Raw genomic sequence first — 20473 nt, 5'->3', positions numbered from 1 at the left:
CACCAAGAAGACAGTGTTACATTTGGATGCTTTAAAGGGACTTAAATTGGGGGTTGGGTATGGTGGCTCACATCTGTAATCCCAGCACTTTGGGAGGCCGAGGTGGGCGTATCATGAGGTCAGGAGATCGAGACCATCCTGGCTAACATGGTGAAACTACTAAAAATACAAAACTCTACTAAAAGTACAAAAAATTAGCTGGGTGTGGTGGCACGCACCTATAGTCCCAGCTACTCCAGAGGCTGAGGCAGTAGAATCCTTTGAACAGAGACAGAGTTCAAGTGAGCTGAGATTGCGCCCCACCCCGCCTCAAAAAAACAAAAAAACCCCCAAAAAACAGAGGCTTAAATTGTTGGTGGAGGCTATGCAGCTCTGGGATTCTGAGCAGAGTGATTTCTTTTTTTTCTTTTTTATTTGTTTTTATTTTTTTGAGTTGGAGTCTCACTCTGTTGCCCAGGCTGGAGTGCAATGACAAAATCTCAGCGCACTGTAACCTCTGCCTCCTGGGTTCAAGCAATTCTCCTGCCTCAGCCTCCTGGTAGCTGGGATTACAGGCACGCAGCACCATGCCCAGCTAATTTTTGTATTTTCAGTAGAGATGGGGTTTCACCCTGTTGGTCAGGCTGGTCTCAAACTCCTGATTTCATGATCCACCCGCCTTGGCCTCCCAAAGTACTGGGATTACAGACGTGACAGAGTGATTTCATGTAATACTGTCAGTGAAGTTAAAGAACCAGTCAACGGATGAGAAAACTCCTAGGAGAAAGTGGGAACAGCTGGCCACGTCCGCTGTTAAGTGATCAGAATGTTGTTGCTCTCACACGAAGTGAAGTGAATCTCTTCTCTGCTTTAAGGAAGTTTTGCAGACTGCTGGATGGGCAGGCCAGAGCCAGCAGGACCACAGGTGGAAGAGCACTGGCGTGAGCGCTGTGAGGCCCTCAGATCTCAGTGAATGCTTGGAAACCTCTGGGGAGAAGTCTACTTGGAGTTGCTGCTTTTCTTCTGAATGAATACAATGTAAATATCTGGCTACTGCTGCAGCAACTCAACCACATGCTTTGAGAACTAAACAAAAAAATGGAATATTTATGCAAGTATGTTATATTGGAGTTTTTGGCTAAATTTTTAAAATAAATTTGAGATAATTTTTAATTGACAGAAATTGCAAGTATTTATGATCTACAACATAATGTTTTGAAATCTGTATACATTTTGAAGGGCTTACATCAAGCTATTAACATATCCATTACCTCACATATCTTTTTTTGTGGTTGAGATACTCTCAGCGATTTTCAGGTGTACATTACATTCCCTTCCTTCCTTCTGTCCCTCCCTCCCTCTATCCCTCCCTCCCTCCTTCCTTCCTTCCTTCTCTTCTTCCCTCCTTTTGAGATAAGGTCTCACTATGTTGCCTAGGTTAGAGTGCAGTGACATGATCATAGCTCACTGTAATTTTTTTTTTTTTTTGAGACGGAGTTTCGCTCTTGTTACCCAGGCTGGAGTGCAATGGCACGATCTCGGCTCACCGCAACCTCCGCCTCCTGGGTTCAGGCAATTGTCCTGCCTCAGCCTCCTGAGTAGCTGGGATTACAGGCACGTGCCACCATGCCCAGCTAATTTTTTGTATTTTTAGTAGAGACGCGGTTTCACCATGTTGACCGGGATGGTCTCGATCTCTTGACCTCGTGATCCACCCGCCTCGGCCTCCCAAAGTGCTGGGATTACAGGCTTGAGCCACCACGCCCGGCCAGCTCACTGTAACTTTTAACTCCTGGGCTCAAGCAATCCTCTTGCCTCAGCCTCCTGAGTAGCTTAAACCTCAGGTGCACAGCACCACACCTGGCTAATTTGTTATCTTTATTTTTATTTTTTATTTTTGTAGAGATAGGATTTCACTATGTTGCTCAGGCTGGTCTTGAACTCCTAGACTCAAGCAATCCTCCTGCCTTGTCCTCCCAGTGTGCTGGAATTACAGACATGAGCCACCATGACTGGTCTTCAATTTCTTTCATCAATATTTTACAGTATTTAGTGAACAGACCTTTCACCTCCTTGGATAAATTTATTTCTAAATAATTTCTGATGCTCTTATAAATGGAATTATTCTGTTGATTTCTTTTTGGAATAGTTCATGGTGTATACAAATGTCACTGATTTTCGTATGTTGATTCTGTATCATGTGTTGATTTCTGCAACTTCACTAACTTGTTTATTCTTTCTTTTTTTTTTTTGAGATGGGGTCTTTGTCACCCAGGCTGGAGTTCAGTGGCATAAACTTGACTCACTGCAACCTCTTCCTCCCAGGCTCAAATGATCCTGCCACCTCAGTTTTCTGAGTAGCTGGGACCACAGGCTCATGCCACCACGCCCAGCTAATTTTTTTGAACTTTTGGTAGAGATGATGTTTCTCCATGTTGCCCAGGCAGATCTCAAACTCCTGACCTCAAGTGGTCCACCCACCTTGGCCTCCCAAACTGCTGGGATTACAGGTGTGAGCCACTGTGCCTGGCCTTGTTTATTATTTCTAACAGTATTTTTTTTTTTTTGAGACAGAGTCTCACTCTGTCGCCAGGTGCCAGGCTGGAGTGCAGTGGCACACTCTCTGCTCACCACAACCCCCATCTCCCGGGGTTCAAGCAATTCTCCTGCCTCAGTGTTCTGAGTAGCTGGGACTACAGGCACACACCATCATGCCCAGCTAATTTTTATATTTTTAGTAGAGACAGGGTTTCACCATGTTGGCCAGATGGTCTTGATCTCTTGACCTCATGATCCACCTGCCTTGGCCTCCCAAAGTGCTGGGATTACAGACTTGAGCCACCACACCCGGCCTATTTCTAACAGTTTTTTATGGAGCCTTTAGAGTTTTCCTTACATAAGGAAATAAAAAAATATATAAATATTATATACATTTATATATATATAAATCCTTATATAAGATTGTGTCATCTATACACAAAGACAATTTAACTTCTTCCTTTCCAATTTTAACGCCTTTTGTTACTCTCTCTTGCCTTAAGGCTCTGGCTCAGACTTCCAGTACTGCGTTGAGTAGAAGTGGCAAGAGTGGGCATCTGTATCAGTCTGTTTTCACACTGCTATAAAGATAAGTGTTTATCTTTCACACTGCTATAAAATACACACTGAGGCTGGGTAATTTATGAAGAAAAGAACTTTAATTGAATCACAGTTCTACAGGACTGGAGAGGTCTCTGGAAACTTACAATCATACTGGAAGGCAAAGGGGAAGCAGGGCACACCTTACATGGCAGCAGGAGAGAGAGAGAGAGAGAGAGAGAGAGAGAGAGAGAGAGAGAGAGAGAGAGAAGAGGCAAGTGCCACGCTCTTAAACCATCAGATCTCATGAGAACCCACTCAGTATGAGAACAGCAAGGGGAAATCTGTCCCCATGATCCAATCACCTCCTACCAGGTTCTTCCTCTACATAAGGGATTGTAATTCGAGATGAGATTTTGGTGGGGGACACAGAGCCAAACCATATGAGCATTCTTGTCTTGTTCCTGATCATAGAAGAAAAGCTGTCAACTTTTCACTGCTAGTTGTGGGCTTCTCATATATGGACTTTATTGTGTTGAGGTACATTTCTTCTATACCTAATTTGTTGAGAGTTTTTTTTTTTTTTTTTTGTTTGTTTGTTTGTTTTTTATCAGGAACGGATGTTGAGTTTTGTCAAATGCATTTTCTATATCTGTTAAGATGATCATATAGATTTCGTCCTTCGTTGGCTGGGCGCGGTGGCTCAAGCCTGTAATCCCAGCACTTTGGGAGGCCGAGGCGGGTGGATCACGAGGTCAAGAGATCGAGACCGTCCTGGTCAACATGGTGAAACCCCGTCTCTACTAAAAATACAAAAAAAATTAGCTGGGCATGGTGGCACATGCCTGTAATCCCAGCTACTCGGGATGCTGAGGCAGGAGAATTGCCTGAACCCAGGAGGCAGAGGTTGTGGTGAGCCGAGATCGCGCCATTGCACTCCAGCCTGGGTAACAAGAGCGAAACTCTGTCTCAAAAAAAAAAAAAAAAAAAAAAGATTTCGTCCTTCGTTCCGTTAAGGTGGTGATGACATTTATAGATATGCATTTGTTGAAACATCCTTGTGTGCCTGGGATAAATCCCACCTGATCATGCTGTTTAATATGCTGTTGAAGTTGGTCTGTGATATGGTTTGGAAGTGTGTCCCACCTGAATCTTATGTTGAAATGTAATCCACAGTGTTGGGGGTGGGGCCTGGAGGTGATTGGATCGTGGGGTGGATTTCTCATGATTAGTTTAGCACCATCTTCTTGGTGCTGTCCTCATGACAATGAGTGAGTTCTCATGAGATATGATTGTGCAAGAGCATGTGACAACCTCCCCTGCCACCCATTTCTCTCTCCCTCCATTTTTTTTTTTTTGAGATGAAGTTTCACTCTTGTCACCCAGGCTGGAGTGCAATGGCGTGATCTCAGCTTACTGCAACCTCTGCCTCCTGGGTTCAAGCGATTCTCCCCCGTCGGCCTCCCGAGTAGCTGGGATTACAGGTATGCACCACCACCATTCCTGGCTAATTTTTGTATTTTTAGTAGAGATGGGGTTTCACCATGTTGGCCAGGCTGGTCTCGAACTCCAGACCCCAGGTGATCTGCCAGCCTTGGCCTCCCAAAGTGCTGGGATTACAGGCGTGAGCCACCACGCCCAACCCTATTTCTCTCTTGCTCCTGTTCCTGCCATGTGATGTGCCGGCTCCTGCTTCTCCTTCTGCCTTGAGTAAAAGTCCTCTGAGGCTTCTCTAAAGTTAGGCAGATGCCAGTGCCATGCCTGTACAGCCTGCAGGACAGTGAGCCGATTAAACCTCTTTTGATTATAAATTCTCCAGCCTCAGGTGTTTCTTTACAGCAATGCAAGAACAGCTTACCACCCTTTGATTTTTTTTTTTTTTTTTTTTTTTTTTAGAATTTAAGCATCTGTGTTCATCAGTGACATGGACCTAAAGTTTTCTTTTCTTACAATGTCCTAAAAAGAAGTATGTTTTCTTTAAAAAAGTGGCTTAATAAGTTTTTATGGGTTGAATGAAGTCCCACCAAAAAATATGTTGACATCCTATTCCCCAGTACATCAGAATGTGGCCTTATTTAGACAGCATCATTGCTGATGTAATGGGTGAAGATGAGGTCACACTAGTCTTCGGTGGGGACTTCATCCAATATGGCGGGCGTCCTCACAGGAAGAAGAAAGGACACACAGCACACGTGGGGAGACAACCATGAAACCACTCGGCTGGACAGACGTCCTGCAGCCGCAAGCCAAGGAGTGTCCAGGATAGACACGCACCAGACGCCAGCAGAGGCAGGGGTTCCGCCCTGTGGGTGCCAGAGGGAGGGTGGCTCTGTGGGCACCTTGATTTTGGACTTCTGGCTTCCAGAACTGAGAATAAACTGCTATTGTTTAAGCCGCCCAGTGAGTGGTACTTTGCTATAGAGCCTGAGGAAATGAATATGCAGGTATTTCTCATATTTTTTTCTTCTTAAGTAAATCAAATTCTTTCTGGATGTCAACATTTCAATTTTATAAAACAAGGCACCCCATATTTTTGGTTATCTGGACCTCATTTTAAGCTTCTGAGGTTTTTGCCTCACAGGTAAACTTCATTGTTTTTAACAGATACTCTGGTATACAGTACTAAGAAGTGATTCCATAGTGTTCTATGATCATTCCATTAAAAATCAGCTGTCATTAATGAGTGCGTGCCCATTTCAACATTTGGGAATCCCAGCCTGGTATATAAACAGTAGCATCATTTTTGTCTCTTGTGGCCCTTAAATTCCTCTGTGGCCTTACTTCTGTCCCCTGCTCAAGGAGAAAGCACTAGAAGCTTTCCTGGTCATTTACAGAGCTTTTCTGGTTACTTTTAGCTGACCAGGTTCAATGCAGTACTTAATATGCTCAGGTCGGTGTAATATTGAAGCTTGATTCCTCCTAAACTTCCTCCCTTCCTGCAGCTCCGACCTGCCTCGGCTCAGAACTGCCAGCTGTGATGGTGGTGGGACTGGCAGAGGTGCAGGGTGGGCTTTGCCCTCTGTCTCCAGGCTGGGCTCTAGCGTTCCTCCCAGTTAGCTACCTCTGGTGTTTGGAGTTCGGGGCAGGAAGAGCAAGTAAGAGAAACCAGAAAGTTGACTTTCCATGATTAAAATGGCAGCTCCCCCTGCTTGTGCTCACAGCTGCCTTTTCTCCTTAGAATATCACCTTCTCACACGCCTTACAGCCTGCTCCTGTTCATTTGCTATGCTCACGGTTTACTGTCTGTCTTCTCCCACTGATACAGAAGCTCTGCCAAGGCGAGGCCTCTGTTTTGTTCACTGATGTACCCTAGGTCCCCAGAGGATGCTTGGTGTGGGAGATGCTCAGAGAACGTTTGTTGGAAGAATCTGAATTGAGCAGAAAGATCGGCAGCACCTTTCTGGGCTTGGCAGGATGGAAAGATGAGTTTGTTCCCTGTGACCTTTTGTGAGTTGGTGGAAGTCTCCTTGCCCAGCCCAGTGCCAAGTTCCTGTCACTGGGATCTCCATTGCTGCTGTCTAATATGGGTGAAGATTCTTGATCCCATCGGGCTGGCATCAGCTCCATAACCTCTGTAACCAGGAAGGCCTTCTTTAGCCGATTTGTCTGAACCCTCCCTGGGGCCCCTTCGATTGGGATCCATGAGACGTTCTTTTGCTTTGCCCTCTCCTGGCCCCATCTGGTTCTCATTGGGGCTCCACACTTGGTTCCTGGGAAGCACTGGGAGGTGGCCGTCACCATGCCGTGCCTCTTCTGCCTCTGTTGGCACAGCCGCCAGCCTGCCAGGTTTGTCAAGGTTTTCAGGCCTGGGTCAGACACGAGCTCCTTGTGTCCCCAAGTGCTATTGTTTAAGATCCCCTCGTGGCCTTAAAGTCAGGCACCTCCAACCCACCTCCCCTGGGGGTGGGACAGTGGGATGCCCAGCAGCAACCCTCTTCTCCCAATTCCTCCCAACTCATACCCTGAATGGGAAAGGGGGTTTGAGAGTTGCCTGATTCCTCCCCGCCACCTTTCATTTTGCAAGTCTTACATAGTGGCATCATGCCTTACTCCAGAAGGTGGTATCTATTGCCATTTGGAGTCTCGGTGAAATGTGGTTTGATTCCTGTTCTCAGGGCTTGCTCTGTGCCAAGTCCCAGGCTCATCACTGTCATGTACAGTCCACGTGCATCTTCTCAGTTAACACTCAGGCCACCTCTGTGAGACAGATACTATTCTTGTACCCATTTATATCTAAAGAGACCGAGGCAAAGAGAAATTAATATCTTGCCCAGATCAACCAATTACAAAGAAGACAGAGTCTAGATTCAAATCCAGGCTATCTGACTTCAGGGTCTTACATGGATTACTGGAATACACACCATTTTTGTCTGTGAGTTTTTTATTTGTCCAGAATATTCCTGAAAACAGAATTTTAAAATATTAACTATAAGGCTTCCTACAGTCTATATTGTCCAGAATAGTATCTTTTTATTGCAAGTGGGGAATAAGGTTCAGGGTTCATCCATCATCTCATATCTCATTATGAAGCAGAGACTGCTAAGGGATCATCAAAATCCATGTTTCCCCATGGCTGAGCTGTTTCCCAGCCTTGGCATTAGGAGTGGCCCATGGCCCTGAGTCCTTCCTACCCAATAAAATGCATGCAGAAGGGGTAGATACCATTTCCTCACCTGGCCTAGGAAAACCCATCCATGCTGTTTCCAGAGCTTTCCCTTTAGTGAAGGCTTGATTTCAACACCCAGGGCTACCTTGAGAGTCACTTGACTTTCAACTTGAAGAGTTACAAGAACATTTTCCACTTGAAAAGGTGACGATAGCAGAGCTATCCTGAGTCTGGGCCTCTTTGTAAGTGACTACATGGAGGAGGGCTGTGCATCTGTTTAGAACTAATATGTGAGCACAGAATAAACGTCTATGGTGGTGGAGCCATTAGAGATTTTGGGTCTCTGCCATGGCAGTTAGCTTTTTCTAACAAATACACACTGTGTTATGGACACAGAAGCAGGTGTATAAGCAGAATGTAGCCTGGCTTCCAGGCCAGATGGAGGTAAGTGCCCCATAAAACTGGGGCATGATCTGCTGATGCTGCTACTGATTTGCCAGAAAAATGAATGATTTTCAAATGTTTATTCAGAACTAAATGTTGAGCCAAGTTTTTCTGAATAGCTTTCAGATATTACTGAATGCTGATAAAGGGTCAGCTACCTAGCTACAGCCAGGGGGGTGTCGTGGGGGCAGTTTTAAGAGTCCATGAAAAATAGGATCCACATATTATCTTGACCACATCAGGTAAATAGTCCTATTAGCAAACTCCTTAAATCCCATTCTAATTTCTTATGTACACACAGAAAATATACTGTAATCTCTAGGAGTTTTGGCTAAAGGAATTGTATTAGGCCTTTTTCACTCTGCTATAAAAAAGTACACTTGGCTGGGTGTGGTGCCTTACACCTGTAATCCCAGCACTTTTGGAGGCTGAGGTGGGCAGATCGCCTGAGGTCAGGAATTTGAGACCATCCTGATCAACATGGTGAAACCCTGTCTCTATTAAAAACACAAAAAATTAGCTAGGTGTGGTGCCGGGCACCTGTAGTCCAAGCTACTTGGGAGGCTGAGGCAGGAAAATTGCTTGAACCCAGGAGGTGGAGGCTGCAGTGAGCCAAGATTGGGCCACTGCACTCCTGGTTGGCAGCTGGGTGGCAGAATGAAATTCCGTCTCAAAAAACAACAAACAAACAAACAGTAAAGAAAAAAAGAAAAGAAAAGAAATACCCAAGACTGGATAATCTATAAAGAGAAGAGGTTTAACTGACTCACAGTTCTGTATGGCTGGGGAGGCCTCTGGACACTTACAACATAGAGTTCTTGCTGCTCTTCTTCAGGATGAAAGGAAGTGTTTGCAAACCAACTGATTTAACTTATTTTAAAAGCTGAGCTGCTTGTTTACTTAGATAGCTGTCTTATCAGATGTCAAAATTCCCCTGGACCTAGCATGGTTGGGATTGAAAGGAACTGTTAACCATTCAAGCAAGAGGACAGCCATGATGGCTGTTTGCAGGACCAAGACTGATGACTTCCCGAAGGGCGGAAGGGGAAGCAGGCATGTCCTACATGGTGGCAGGTGAGAGAGAGCATGCAAGAACAGGAAAACTGCCTTAAAAAACATCAGATCTCCTGGGAACTCACTATCACAAGAACAGCACGGGGAAATTACCTCCATGAGCCAATCACCTCCCACTGGGTCCCTTCCTCAACACACGGGGATTATGGGGATTGCAATTCAAGATGAGATTTGGGTTGGGACACAGCCAAACCGTATTGTGAAGTCATCAGTCTTGGTCCTGCAAACAGAGCCATCACTGCTGTCCTCTTGCTTGTGTGGTTAACAGTTTCTTTCAATCTCAACCATGCTAGTCAGTCTAGGGGAATGTTGACATCTGATAAGATAGCCATCTATGTAAACAAGCAGTTCAGCTTTTCTAATAAGCTAAATTAATTTGTTTGCAAACACTCCTCCCTTTCCTCCTGAAGAAGAGAAGCCAGAATTCTAGGTTGTTCCCAACTACACCATGACTCACCTCTTGTTTGGAGTGCAACTTTTTTTTTCTTTTAGAGACAGAGTCTCACTCTGTCACCCAGGCTGGAGGGCTGTGGCAATTATAACTCACTGCAGTTTTGTACTCGTGTGCTTAAGCAATCTTCCCACTTTAGCCTCCCAAGTACCTGGGATTACAGGTGTGAGCCACCACACCTGCCTCCGTGTTGTGAGTGTGATGACTCCCTGTACCTGCCGGACTTGGGGAGAGGCTGGGTGAGTGAGAGCTCGCTGAGTGTGAAGATCGGATTGAGGGAGGAGGCTGTGGAAGGCCAGAATTCAGGTTTGGAGGAATGTGAGGGGCCATAACGAGGAAGATCTTTCTCTGAGGAGCCTCCCTGGTGCTTCTTTGTCTCAGTGTGATGGCAGATGGGGGACTTGCACACAGTGGGCTCTTTGTAGACACTGACTGGAGGAGCGGCTTCTGAGGAAAGGCTGCCTGGCACAGGGGCTGCCCTGGCTGGCTCTGCCCTCACCAGCTATGTGGTCTGGGAGAATTACCTGACTTCTCAGCACCTCTATGGCCTCGACTGCAAAGTGATGAGCTGTCCTGAGGACTGAACAGTAGTGGATGTCAATAGAGCAGGTGTGACAGAGGCTGGCGTTAGGGAAGGGCTGTCTAAGCATTGCCACTGTCCTGTGCAGAAGGAGTCATGCCTTCCTTGAATATCAACTTTCAGAATGCTCAAGTGATTCTCAATGCCTTCCTCTTAATAAACTGAGTGGAAAAGCAACATTGAGCAGTTACAGCTTATCAAGATGATTATTTCCATGTCAAAATAGCATTTGGTGTCCAATTATCTTTAAGCTTTTTAAACAAATTAGCATATGGAGCCACGTATTTATTTGCTAAACCTTCTGCTTGCCAAATACCATGCCAGCCAAGGGGACACTGGGCTAATGTCATAAGCCAAATCCATTCTGTTTTCTTCTGAGATTTTATCATCTAAACCCTGTTGTTTAAAAACCATCTTTTCATGGCCGGGTGTAGTGGCTCATTCCTGTAATCCCAGCACTTTGGGAGGCTGAGGCGGGTGGGTCCATTGAGGTCAGGAGTTCAAGACCAGCCTGGTCAATATGGTGAAATCCCGTCTCTATTAAAAATACAAAAATTAGCCAGGCATGGTGACACATGCCTATAATTACAGCTACTCGGGAAGCCGAGGCAGAATTGCTTGAACCTGGGAGGTGGAGGTTATAGTGAGCTGAGGTCATACCACTGCACTCCAGCCTGGGAAACACGGCAAGGCTCTGTCTCAAAAACAAACAAACAAACAAACAAACAAGCAAACAAATCATCTTTTCAGCCCACAGATCTTCTGAAACCACTTTGACTTTATATTTTGTCTTTAAACTGTTGTAAGTCAGTCTTTTCCTTTCCTTCAGGACACTTCTCTAACATTCCTTCACCTATACCTCCATACTGGATCTAGGATCCATTAATGAGCCAGCTGACCTTCAGTATATTTGTAGAAAGATGAATAATTCCACTCAAAGAAAAAAGTCTGGGTGCAGTGGCTTACAACTGTAATAACCATCACTCTGGGAGGCTGAAGCAGATGGATCACTTGAACCCAAGAGTTTGAGACCAGACTAGATGGTGTTTCACATGGTGAAACATTAAATAAAAACATTAAATTAAAAATAGACTTTTAGATTACTGGCATTTGAAAATGATTACTCCTAAGTGTGCTATTTTGTATTCATTTTCACTTTCTTCTATAGAATGAAAAAAAACATTTTAACATGGTAAAAGAGTGGGTGATTGTGGGAGCCACCCCTGGAACGTGGGTGTGAGGCTGTGGGCCTTGGGGGGTGCCCCCAGTGGGGCTGGCAGTGCAGGCCATGAGGCTGTAGCTCTCTGCTCTGTGCTGATGGTAGACAGTGGTAATGGCCGAAGCCCGCTTCCTTCTTCACCCTGGACACAGCCCCAGAGCCTCTCTCCATGAAGAGAGCTAAGTGGCCCCTGTAAAGCCATGTGAGTTGTTATTTGGGATGAAACTTATTTTCCTCGACAATCTGTAGGTGGCCACAATGAGTAGCTGGGTGCACATGGCCGCATGAAGGCTCTGCTCCCGGGGCTGGACTCACAAAGCACCATAAACTGTGTGGCTTCAAACAACAGAGATTTATCCTCTCGTGGTTTGGGAGGCCAGAAGTCCGAAGTCCAGGTGTCTGCAGGGCTGCGCTGCCTCTGAGGACCCTGGGCGGGTCCTTCTTTTCTCTCCAGCTTCCATGGCTTCCCAGCAGCCTTGGCGTTCACTGGCTTGTAGACATGTCACATCTCACCTCTGGCATCCTGTGACACTCTTCACGCCTCGTCACACTGCCTTCTTCCGTGTGTGTCTATGCTGTTGTCCCTTCTCTTCTGATAAGGACACCAGTCATTTGGGCTGAGGCCCTCCTGCTCCCTGGGACCCCAGCCTAACTGATTACATCTGCAACGATCCTCTTTCCACGTGAAGCCACATTCTGAGTTCCAGGAAGTCATAGATTGGGGGCTGGGGGACTGTCCAACCAAGCTCAGGCCTTTGGCTTTTGTCGTTATCACGCCACTGGGTTAGCCCATCGCGAGGGGCCGCCTTGGTGCTGGAGGAGCAGGAAGAGGGCCGGCAAGGGGTGGAGAGGGCCGGGGAGGAAATGCGGCACTGGGGGCCTCTGGGAAACTGCCAGCAAATGGCAGTGGGGGAGGGGCGGGACACCTGGAGTCTGCACCTGGGGAGGTGGGTGGCCTGGAAATTAGGAAGAAGGACACAGTTCACCCCCGGCAGCTCGGCTTAGGCCAGAAACCAACCCTCAACTGCATGCCAGCATTGACAGCTGCAGACGGCCCAGCTCATCCTCCGCAAGTGTGGGGTCTGTCTTGTTCTTTGCCCCGCCTGTCTGATTTTAATGGACAAAACAGAAGAAGTAGCATAATAGGTAAATTAAAGTCTTACTCTGTTTTTCTCAGAAAGACTCCATATTCTTTGGTTAAACAGAATCAGAAACTTACTAGACTTTTTATTTTCTGAAGGGTTGTCTGTGATGACAGTTGCATTTCTACTGTCACTGCAGTGACAGCTTGGGAGGTACGTTGAGGCTTATCCTCATTCATTATGTGCTGTCTCATTTCTGGGTTTTCAACTATAAATTCTAAGTTCATCAGGGCTCAGACAGCCAAAGCGCATCTGTGGAATATTTTATAATATTCTTTTCCTGTGGGTTGGGCATTCGGGGCAGAGGAGGTTAATGACACCTAGGACTTGAATTAATGGCATATTGCTTTGTATCTACATGAGATACACCAGGTACGCTTAGTGTTTGGTTTGTTTTCTAGGCTATAACGTTATTACTGTGCCATGACTTACAATGTTATAATATGGTCTGTTTTTTCTCAACAGTATGTATGCAACCTATATCAATAGATTTTTCTTTTATTTTAATTATAAAAGTTAAAAAGAAATGCCTTCCTTATTTTTTTAATTTTTTTTTTAAATTGAGACAGGCTCTCACTCTGTCACCCAGGCTAGAGTGCAGTGGTGCAATCCTGGCTCACTGCAGCCTCTTTTTCCCCAAGCTTAAGTGATCGTCCTACCTCAGCCTCCAGAGTAGATGAGACTACAGGTATATGCTACCATGCCCAGCTAATTTTTGTATTTTTTGTAGAAATGGGTTTTGCCATGTTACCCAGGCTGCTCTTTTGTTTTGTTTTGTTTTGTTTTATTCAAATGAAGTCTTGTTCTGTCTCCCAGGCTGGAGTGCAGTGGCATAATCTTGGCTCACTGCAACCTCTGCCTCCTGGGTTCAAGAAATTCTCCTGCCCCAGTCTCCTGAGTAGCTGAGACTACAGGCATGCCACGCCTGGCTAATTATTTTGTATTTTCAGTAGAGATGGGGTTTCACCATGTTAGTCAGGATGGTCTTCATCTCCTGACCTTGTGATCTGCCCGCCTTAGCCTCCTGAAGTGCTGGGATTACAGGTGTGAGCCACCAAGCCTCGCCTCCATTCTCTACATTTTCAACATATTGTAATTTCTCAGGTCTACATAATTCTCTACACAAGTTTTTGGCACATCATGCTAGATGCAGTTTGGATATCTGTCCGCTTCAAATCTCCTGTTGAAGTATAATCCCCAGTGTTGGAGGTGGGGCCTGGTGGGAAGTGTTTGGGTCACGGGGGGCGACTCCTTCATGAATGGCTTGGTGCTGTCCCAGCAACAGTGAGTGAATTATCTCCAGACCTGGTTTTTAAAAGTGTGTGGCACCTCCTTGGTATCTCTCCCTCTCGCTCTTGCCATGTGAGATTCCTGTTCCCCCTTCACCTTCTGCCATGAGTGTTAGCTTCCTGAGGCCCTCACCAGAAGCAGATGCCAGCACCACGCTGTTTGTACTGTCTGCAGAATCCTGAGCTAATTAATCTCTTTTCTATATAAATTACTCAGCCTCAGGTATATCTTTATAGCAATGCAAAACAGCCTAATACAGTACTCTTAAGCTGTGTTTTTTTAAATTAGGTAACCAGCTTTCTTGGTGGCATGAGAGAGTGACTCATTTACACAATTATATACTGAGATCTGACTCCTTTATTATTCTATAATGAAGATTTTTTTTTTGCCTGTCAATGCCCACTCTTAATATTTTAAAACAGTTGGCAAATTGCTTTACCCATTTCAAATGGTGAGTGAAATCTGCATGGTGGCAGAAGAGTGCGTTTCTGTGGGACTGAGGAAGCACTGACTGGGGGGCAGCAGCTGCTGATCCTGAGGTTTCTGTGGACAGAGCCCAGAGGAGACAGCAGCTGGGTGTGGGAATGCGTGAGAGAGGTCTGGGAAGAGAGGGCAGAGTTTTTGGAGTGCACTTGGTACCCTTAAGACTGTTCCCAATGGCCTGGAACAGTTGTCCTCAACTCTATCTGCACAGTGGGATCACCTAGGAGCATGTCTTTATTTATTTATTTTTGAGATGGAGTCTTTCTCTGTTGCCCAGGCTGGAGTGCAATGGTGCAATCTTGGCTCATTGCAACTTCTGGCTCCCGAGTTCAAGTGATTCTCCTACCTCAGCCTCCCGAGTAGCTGGGATTACAGGTGCCCACCCCCATTCCCTGCTATTTTTTGTATTTTCATTAGAGATTGGGACTTCACCATGGGGACTAGGCTGGTCTCGTGAACCTAGGTGACCCACCTGCCTCGGCCTCCCAAAGTACTGAGATTACAGGTGTGAGCCACCATGCCCAGCCTCTAGGAACTTTTAAATAACATCGGTGCCCAGGCCAGACCCCCAGAGACTTAGACTTAATGGGTCTGGGGTGGGCCAAGCAACAGATTATATCCCATGTGACAAGGGACATGGTACTGAGCATCTGCCACATGTCATCTATTATTACCAATTAATTGTAGAGGGTTTTAGTTCTTAAAGCTGAGAAAAGGAAAAGATAAGCCACCTTCATTAATTAGAACAATATTTGGCATGTCCAAAATTGGAACTGAAATAGCAATCTTTGTGAGGGGAGCGCGAATGTGCCTTGTGAGGCTGTCTGTACCCTGAGGCTCTCCTACAATTTTCCCAGGCTCCACCAAGCCAAGCTAGAATGGAAGATGGGGTAAGGGGTTGCTACGTGCCCATTTAACCCTGCCATCAACACACAGCCCTGTCCTAAAGACCCTACCCCAGGACTGAGAGGGGGCTCAAACATGTAAGTTAGATTTTACAAACAACTAGGCCAGCAGATGAAAAAGGTCCCAGCTCCGCTACTCATAAAATTTCAGGGTGGCGTTAGGGGGCCACATACCTTCTAGTAGCTTGGTTTCCTTATCCTGCAAATGAATATAAAAACCAAACTACAGGTAGATTATCTTACATGATTGTGGGAAAATTTAATGAGCTAGCATTTATAATAAAGTGCCTGACACATAAGAGGTGTCAGTGATGGGCAGCTTTTGGTATTATTAGACCCACACTGTTATCAGCCTGGGTCATCTGCTCACAGATAAGCCCAGCTCAGGACCTTCCCGCCCTGGGTGTGGGCTGACTTCCTTGTGGAGACTGTGCACAGGCATGGTTGGGGCTAGACATCTCCTGTGAGTCTAATCACGAGGCCGCACAGTAAAGTTGCTTTTCCCACCTCCCCTTAGTGGTGCCTAAGGAATTCCAGCTCCCAGAAGGCCTCTTAGATCTCTGGATAATTGACACTGGCAATATTAGGCCCTTCATGGATACCCAGCACCCTGTTCCCTGGGACAGAGTCTACTGTAGCACCTTAATACAGTGCCACCACCCCAGCAGCCCTAAGAAACCCAGTAGAACAAGGATGTCGATTTCAAAGGATTCTTGAGGAATGCTCCAGACCACAAGGCTGCAAACAGTGGGAAAACCACACAGCCTTAGTCAGAATGTTCACATCTTTCTGGGTCACTGGGATCAGCTCTATTTTAATAAAAGAGTTCTGGAGGAGGAAATCAAAACCAGTGTCTCATTTTCTTAAGCTGGAGGGCAATGCCCAATTATTATTGCTATTATCATCATTATTAAAGTTTATAAGCCAGTTGTAAATTGCACAATGGGAGTTTTAGCACAGTGCTTTCCAGGGAGTGAGGCCTGAACTGCTGCTAGTTGGTGAATGGTTGATAATTGGTCCATGGTGAAGTAAGTTCATAAACGGAGAGCAGATATTCAGAATGTTTTAAAGAAATGTGACATTGTCATGAGACCAGTGGTGTAGACTGGTCTCACAGAACAGGGCTCAGACCAGCTTGAGTGTTGTAGACTCACATGGTGGGTTGCAGGAGGCACAAGTCACACATTAATGTTGTGCTTTAAGATCACGCCCTGCTTCACAATGAACTGCGAAACAATAAAACTGGTCCTTCACTACAGATGGCATTAAGTGGGAGCCTTCAGAACCATCCCTACTTCTGCGGATCTGAAATGACTGCTCATATCCAGGTGAGACTACAGCTGGAATTACAATTTCATTTTATAACTGACTCCTCAGCCACTGTCTCATGAATGGCTCAAACCCACAAGGTATTGCAAAGCTGAAACTAATACTGGAGGAAAAGGTGATTAGAGATTCTCTCAATCTCTCTCTCTCTCTTTATTTTTTTTGAGATAGAGTCTCACTCTGTCACCCAGGCTGGAGTACAGTGCAGTGGCACAATCACAGCTTACTGAAGTCTCATTTTTCTGGGAACCACCCCGCCCAGATAATAAAATTGTTTTAGTAGAAGTGAGGGCTTTCTATGTTACCCAGTGTGTACTTGAACTCCTGAGCTCAAGTGATCCTCCCACACTGGTCTCCCAAAGTGCTAGGATTATAGGTGTGAGCCACTGCGTCTGGCTGAGATTCTGCTCACGTGTAGGGCCCTGGAGGAACTGGTGACAGTTGTCTTTTTGTTTACTAAGGAAACATAGTCAAACCCCAGAGCATCTTGGTAGAGAGAAAAAGTGTGACTTCCTATGATTTAAAATCATCACCATCCCAAGATCGGACCTATATTGGAGAGAGAGGAAAGAGATCTATATTTTTGTATAGTTGCACTGTAGACTCAAGAGAAGAAATATGTACAGTCAGAAGGGAAGATGGTCTTGCTCATTCACTAATTTGGGAGCATCTGCTTTATGCTAAAGACCATTCTTCTTTCTAAAATTATAATCAAGTTAGCTACATTCTGGTCTTCAGGAGTTTGCAATTTAATGGGAGGGACAGATGACAGCCTCCTTCTGTCCACAATGAGATGCTAGGAACTACTATTTGTCTCACACTGTTTCAGGAAGTGGAGATACTGAGGTGAACACTGACATCCCTGTCCTCATGAAGTTTGCCTTCTGGGGAGAGAGTAAGACAATGAACAAATACATATACAGTCTCCAAGCTGTCATAAGAATGAGAAAGAGAAATAAATGAAGCAGGAGCATAGAGGGTGCAGAGAGAAGGCCTGGAGGTAACATTTGAGCAGAGACCAGATCACACACAGGTTTCATGGGTTATATGATAGAGCCAGGGGTGGTGGCCAATAAGAAGCATGACGGGTAAACCTCCCTAAAACTAGGGATGTCAAAGGAGAGCTTTGTCAGGGAGGTGAGGAGCATATTCAGCCTGGGAAGATGGGTGTCTTCATCCATTTGTGCTGCTATAAGCAAATACCACAGACTGGGTGATTTATAAAGAACACACATTTATTTCCTCATGCTTCTGGAGGCTGGGAAGTTCAAGGTCAAGGTGCCAGCATTTTATGTCTGGTGAGGACCTTCTTGCTGTGTCCTCATGTGCAGAAAGGATGAAAGGGCAAAAAAGGAGAGGCAGCTCCTTTGCAGCTCTTTGATAAGGGCACTAATCTACTCATGAGGACCCTGTCCTCATGGTTTAGTCACCTCCTAAAGGCCCCTCTCTTAATCTGATCACATTGTTGATTAAGTTTCAACAGATGAATCTTGGGAGATACATTCAGCAATGGTGATTTACATTTGAATTGCTTTAAGTTTGAGGTGACTGCAGTCATCCAGGTGCTGGTGTCCCCTAAGTAAGCAGTTGGACATAGGCATTTCCCCCCTATTAACTGGGGCTTGTTAATGGGAAAAGTAATTGAATTGCTGCATAGAGAGTTGGAGCAGGATCCCCATGGAGATGTTTTCCACTGTTCCCTTCCCATCCCTAAAGTCAAGAAATACCCTTGGCCATAATTCCTTTGGTACGTTGCTGGAACCATGGTAAGCCAGTCCTCGTTTCTGTGTTTGTGGTCCCTCAGCAGGTAACAGCAGGCATTGTCCTAGGTGCTTTATTCCCAGTAACTCACTCAGCCCTCACACACACCCTCACACACAAGTGCCACTGATCACACTGCAGCTGGAGAAGTGGAAGTACAGAGATTCAGTAACTTGACAAGGTCACTCTGTGCCTCAGTGGCAGAGGGTGAAAGGCAGCTGAGATCTGGGTTTGTACTGGTGACTACCACAATACATTTTTTCCTCAAGCTGGAGTCTCTCTCAGTTGCTGTCTTCTCATCTTCACCCTCTGGGCACACTGGAGGGCATTCCTGAGGGAGGCTGGAGACCCAGTCAATGTGCCTCTTAATGTCAAGAATATGCTTTTTCTTTGGTTATTCTGTGGCACCTCCGAGGTCACATGCATGCCCTCTGTCAGTCATTTGGGGTCAAAGTTCTTCACCAGAACCCTGAATAACTTAATAATGGTAGAGTAAGAATGCCTGGGGTGCTGGGCATGGTGGCTCACACCTGTAATCCCAGCACTTGGGAGGCCAAGGTGGGAGAACTGCTTAAGTCCAGGAGTTCCAGACCAGCCTGGGCAATATAGGGAGATCCTATCTCTATTAAAAGCAAAAAGCAAAAACTACAAAACCAAAAATTTAGCCAGGCATTGTGGTCTGCACCTTCCATAGTATGTCACATTAAATACATCAGTGTGAGAACAGACTAATACAATGGGTAAGTATATGTGTGTGAATATATATTTGGGTCATGACCTAAAATGTTTGAAAAACATTAGGCTTGAGCACTATTTATTGTGCTGGCCACCCATGACACACACACACACACACACACACACACACACACACACACACACGTATAAATGTTTTGTTTTCTCATGAATTGCTATAGATATGTACTGATTTACTTTAAATATAAACATGTTTGTGCAGTGTGTTGGCACTATATCTGGCATGCCTCAGATCTAAAGCTCCTGCCATAGATCTGCTTGAGGTCATGATTTGAGGAGTGTGTGTCAGGTAGGTGGGAGTCAAAGCTGCAGGAAGTTGGAGCTCTTGGCAAAAGCACCTGGGGAGGCTGTGAATGAGCAAGGAAAGAGCCCTGGGCAGAACTTGAGTATCATCCACCTTAAGGGCAGAGATGTAGGAAAAAGAGCTCACAAAAAACACTTACTGTGACGCACTAGATCAAGGGGTAGGAGGAAAACCAGGAGGGTGTTGGTACCTGGAGCCAAGGCAGGAGAGAGTTTGAATAGTGATGAAAGGTTCAAGATGGTTAAATGTGGCAGGAGGTCAAGTGAGATAAGCACTGAAACTGACACCTGCACTTGAGCAACAGGGCGCTGGCTGGTGACCTCGGTGAGGGCGCAGGGCTTCGTGATGAGGTGGGAAGACCTAGAGACATGTGGGAAAGGACACCTCCTCCAGAATGTTTGTTGGTAAAAGCGGGGAGCACAAGAGGCCATTGGCTAGAAGGGAGGATAACTTGCTCCTCTAGAAACAAATTGGAACCTAGTTTTCCAGAAGAACACAACGTATCCCACAGATTAGGCTTGCTGAAATGGGCAGAGATATTTAATCTTTGTTAAAGGGGATGAGATAAAGCTATGGATTTTTTTTTTCCCCTTTTTTCAACCTGTCTGAACAGTGAGGTGAGAACTTCTGTTAGTTTCCGGGACAAAATTTTAGGCTTGCAACAGTGACTGCTGTTGCTCTGTTTTGTTTGTTTGTTTGTTTGTTTGTTTGTTTTTAATGCAAGCAATGACAAAGTTATTTTGGAATTATGATCCTAAATTGATCACAGCCTGATACAATCAAAGGTCCAGAATTAGAAGGAGAAAAAATAGAAGATGAAACAGTAGCCAAAAGAAAAACTACGTTGATATACAGTCAACAGCTGCTCTGTTATCACTCTGTAAAGAACAATGAAATATCGGCATGAAAATGGAAAATGCTGTGGGTAACCGATAGAATCCCAAAGGACAGACCAAATTTCTTCAACATTTATAATGAAAACCAGACTGAAAATAGTTTTTGATTTGTCTTTTTGCTTTATCAAATCTCGGAGAGAATTCGGATATAGGCACCTTATCATTTGACATTTGTTACTGAA

The sequence above is a fragment of the Saimiri boliviensis genome, chromosome 4, assembly GCF_048565385.1.
Source record: "Saimiri boliviensis isolate mSaiBol1 chromosome 4, mSaiBol1.pri, whole genome shotgun sequence".
In the NCBI taxonomy this organism is placed as follows: Eukaryota; Metazoa; Chordata; class Mammalia; order Primates; family Cebidae; genus Saimiri; species Saimiri boliviensis.
This window is presented reverse-complemented; position numbering follows the sequence as displayed.